The sequence below is a fragment of the Ceratotherium simum genome, chromosome 6 (genome assembly GCF_057802395.1).
Source record: "Ceratotherium simum simum isolate JZ-2026a chromosome 6, ASM5780239v1, whole genome shotgun sequence".
NCBI lineage: Eukaryota > Metazoa > Chordata > Mammalia > Perissodactyla > Rhinocerotidae > Ceratotherium > Ceratotherium simum.
Genome location: NC_141905.1, coordinates 81,797,187 through 81,802,090, shown reverse-complemented (window position 1 = coordinate 81,802,090; position 4,904 = coordinate 81,797,187).

Sequence of the window (4,904 nt, the reverse complement as noted above, 5' to 3'; positions counted from 1 at the left end):
CAGGTGTGTTTCGGAGCAGTGGGGAACATACCTCCCGGGACAGGCTGTCAGTCCCCAGGCAGGTGTGTTTGGGAGCAGTGGGGAGCATACCTCCCGGGGACAGGCTGTCAGTCCCCAGGCAGGTGTGTTTGGGAGCAGTGGGGAACATACCTCCCGGGACAGGCTGTCAGTCCCCAGGCAGGTGTGTTTGGGAGCAGTGGGGAACATACCTCCCGGGACAGGCTGTCAGTCCCCAGGCAGGTGTGTTTGGGAGCAGTGGGGAGCATACCTCCCGGGGACAGGCTGTCAGTCCCCAGGCAGGTGTGTTTGGGAGCAGTGGGGAGCATACATACCTCCCGGGGACAGGCTGTCAGTCCCCAGGCAGGTGTGTTTGGGAGCAGTGGGGAGCATACCTCCCGGGGACAGGCTGTCAGTCCCCAGGCAGGTGTGTTTGGGAGCAGTGGGGAACATACATACCTCCCGGGGACAGGCTGTCAGTCCCCAGGCAGGTGTGTTTGGGAGCAGTGGGGAGCATACCTCCCGGGGACAGGCTGTCAGTCCCCAGGCAGGTGTGTTTGGGAGCAGTGGGGAGCATACCTCCCGGGGACAGGCTGTCAGTCCCCAGGCAGGTGTGTTTGGGAGCAGTGGGGAGCATACCTCCCGGGGACAGGCTGGCAGTCCCCAGGCAGGTGTGTTTGGGAGCAGTGGGGAGCATACCTCCCGGGGACAGGCTGTCAGTCCCCAGGCAGGTGTGTTTGGGAGCAGTGGGGAGCATACATACCTCCCGGGGACAGGCTGTCAGTCCCCAGGCAGGTGTGTTTGGGAGCAGTGGGGAACATACCTCCCGGGGACAGGCTGTCAGTCCCCAGGCAGGTGTGTTTGGGAGCAGTGGGGAACATACCTCCCGGGGACAGGCTGTCAGTCCCCAGGCAGGTGTGTTTGGGAGCAGTGGGGAGCATACCTCCCGGGGACAGGCTGTCAGTCCCCAGGCAGGTGTGTTTGGGAGCAGTGGGGAGCATACCACCCGGGGACAGGCTGTCAGTCCCCAGGCAGGTGTGTTTGGGAGCAGTGGGAACATACATACCTCCCGGGACAGGCTGTCAGTCCCCAGGCAGGTGTGTTTGGGAGCAGTGGGGAACATACATACCTCCCGGGGACAGGCTGTCAGTCCCCAGGCAGGTGTGTTTGGGAGCAGTGGGAACATACATACCTCCCGGGACAGGCTGTCAGTCCCCAGGCAGGTGTGTTTGGGAGCAGTGGGAACATACATACCTCCCGGGGGACAGGCTGTCAGTCCCCAGGCAGGTGTGTTTGGGAGCAGTGGGGAGCATACCTCCCGGGGACAGGCTGTCAGTCCCCAGGCAGGTGTGTTTGGGAGCAGTGGGGAACATACATACCTCCCGGGGACAGGCTGTCAGTCCCCAGGCAGGTGTGTTTGGGAGCAGTGGGGAACATACCTCCCGGGGACAGGCTGTCAGTCCCCAGGCAGGTGTGTTTGGGAGCAGTGGGGAACATACATACCTCCCGGGGACAGGCTGTCAGTCCCCAGGCAGGTGTGTTTGGGAGCAGTGGGGAACATACCTCCCGGGGACAGGCTGTCAGTCCCCAGGCAGGTGTGTTTGGGAGCAGTGGGGAACATACCTCCCGGGGACAGGCTGTCAGTCCCCAGGCAGGTGTGTTTGGGAGCAGTGGGGAACATACCTCCCGGGGACAGGCTGTCAGTCCCCAGGCAGGTGTGTTTGGGAGCAGTGGGGAACATACATACCTCCCGGGGACAGGCTGTCAGTCCCCAGGCAGGTGTGTTTGGGAGCAGTGGGGAACATACATACCTCCCGGGGACAGGCTGTCAGTCCCCAGGCAGGTGTGTTTGGGAGCAGTGGGGAACATACATACCTCCCGGGGACAGGCTGTCAGTCCCCAGGCAGGTGTGTTTGGGAGCAGTGGGGAACATACATACCTCCCGGGGACAGGCTGTCAGTCCCCAGGCAGGTGTGTTTGGGAGCAGTGGGGAACATACATACCTCCCGGGGACAGGCTGTCAGTCCCCAGGCAGGTGTGTTTGGGAGCAGTGGGGAACATACCTCCCGGGGACAGGCTGTCAGTCCCCAGGCAGGTGTGTTTGGGAGCAGTGGGAACATACCTCCCGGGGGACAGGCTGTCAGTCCCCAGGCAGGTGTGTTTGGGAGCAGTGGGGAACATACATACCTCCCGGGGACAGGCTGTCAGTCCCCAGGCAGGTGTGTTTGGGAGCAGTGGGGAACATACATACCTCCCGGGGACAGGCTGTCAGTCCCCAGGCAGGTGTGTTTGGGAGCAGTGGGGAGCATACCTCCCGGGGACAGGCTGTCAGTCCCCAGGCAGGTGTGTTTGGGAGCAGTGGGGAACATACATACCTCCCGGGGACAGGCTGTCAGTCCCCAGGCAGGTGTGTTTGGGAGGAGTGGGAACATACATACCTCCCGGGGACAGGCTGTCAGTCCCCAGGCAGGTGTGTTTGGGAGCAGTGGGGAACATACATACCTCCCGGGGACAGGCTGTCAGTCCCCAGGCAGGTGTGTTTGGGAGCAGTGGGGAACATACCTCCCGGGACAGGCTGTCAGTCCCCAGGCAGGTGTGTTTGGGAGCAGTGGGGAACATACCTCCCGGGGACAGGCTGTCAGTCCCCAGGCAGGTGTGTTTGGGAGCAGTGGGGAGCATACCTCCCGGGGACAGGCTGTCAGTCCCCAGGCAGGTGTGTTTGGGAGCAGTGGGGAACATACCTCCCGGGGACAGGCTGTCAGTCCCCAGGCAGGTGTGTTTGGGAGCAGTGGGGAACATACCTCCCGGGGACAGGCTGTCAGTCCCCAGGCAGGTGTGTTTGGGAGCAGTGGGGAACATACCTCCCGGGGACAGGCTGTCAGTCCCCAGGCAGGTGTGTTTGGGAGGAGATGGCCGCTATGAGCTTGGGAAGTAAGAGATGGTCTGAAAGGATGAATACCCACCCCTCAGAAGGCTGTGTGCAGGCCAGGAGCATCTGGGGAGTAGAAGTGGGAGAGAGAAGGGGGTACAGTATAGGAAGATAGGAGAGAAAAGAAATATAAACTTATGTTCCACCATGAAGTTATGGAAAACCAGCATTTCTGACAATTCACTTGTACATAATAAAAATGTGTTCACACAAGGTCATTGAAGTGTAGATGAGATTTTATAACAGGAGGCTTTATTGGACAGAAGCACAATATATACGTTTTTTTTGTATTAACTATCCATTCTATCATAAAAATATATTACAACGTTTGACATGTATTCACAAAACACAAGCCATTGTAAACAGAGCAGGCAACATCAGCCTTGGAGTCAAAAATCTTGAGTCCCATTGCAACGGAAAACAGCTGTTGGCAAGTGTATCACATGAAAGAATACTGTCACATTGGGAGGGCTTCTGGGAATTTTTTTTTTAAATGGAGCTGTACTTCTGTTTAATAAATTAGGAGAAAATAAAGTTAAAGCCACAATGTTAACAAGCATTAGAGGATGCTAAAATTTTGCTTCCTTTATTTCATAGTCAGTGTGCAGCTGTTTGTGTTTGTGAACATCCACCCATCTGCATACACTCATGGGTGCACAGAGTTATGGGCGCACACGTTCATGGGCGCATTTGCTCCAACATAAACATACAGCTGTCCCGCCCATTTTCCTATGGGTCCGACATTAAGGACAGAACATTGTACATGAGTCAGTCATTTGCAGATCACTTTGTCTCTGGGAATGAAATATCTTTTATTTTTCTAAACCTCTATTGCCAAAAGTATTTTTAAAGTGTCCAAATATAAAGTACATTTCCATGTGGAATGCCTAACTAGCTGGCACATGCCTTAGGTTTCCTTAATGTGGGATCCCTTCTGTCATCTACTGGCCTGTTCTCTGGATGCTCCAAGCTATGGACAGTGTAAGTTCTCCCACCTCACTTTGCACAGACACCAAAAAATAGTGAAATCTATGAAAACTGAAGGCATGTAGAGAGTTGGACTTCAGCACTCTCATTACCTAGAGCTTCTAGGAGTTCTAAGGATTGCATCTACCCAGGCTCCCCTCACCTAAGAGAAGTGATGTTCCTCCCACTGGGCATTGGGCAGGGTCAAGCCTCTGTGTGGGAGATGAGCACACTCCATAGGGGAGGATGGGTGAGGGTGGCTGACTGTGTGTTGGCACCCACTCCACCCTCCCCTCTCTGATACGACACCATAGCAGAGGGATAGACTCATGTCCTCCTACGAGCTACCTCACCAAAATGGATAATGTACATCCAAAAGGCAAAAGTTTGAATTCCTTCTCCAAATGAGCCCAAGAAAACAAAGATTGGCCTATTCCAATGTTTACAAAAATGCCCCACGTGGTAATGAGGGTAAGGCAAGGCACCCTTCTGATTTGTCCCGGGGCTTCCAAGGCTGTTGGTGATCCAGAGTTAGCCAGGTTTCCCCTGAGGAAATCCTGGTGGGGTTGGTGAGACACTGTCCCCCTTAAATGTCCCTCAAATGTTCCAGAAGAGGTTATGTTTACACACTCACTGTAAAACAGGATTGTTGAGGTTTGAAATGATTTCAATTTGAAAGAGAACTTGGAATTGGAAGGTTTTTAGAGCATGGGGTTTAGTTACTATTAATAATTCAAGCAATGATTTGGTATTAAATAACTTGGATGCAAAGCAATGGAGGGCTAAGCCTCTGGGGGCCGGGTGTTTGGTATTTTCGCCAGGCACATGCCCTCACTCCGATCTGGTCATTAGGAAACTGACTGGCTCAGGTCAACCAATCGTGTGCCAATGTGATGGCATCTGATGTTCCCAAACACGTCCCTATGCAGAGTATGGGTATTACTGAAGCCTGGGCCTTGATGGCAATAATCTCACAATTCAAAGTGGGCTTCCTCTCTCCAAATCCAGATAT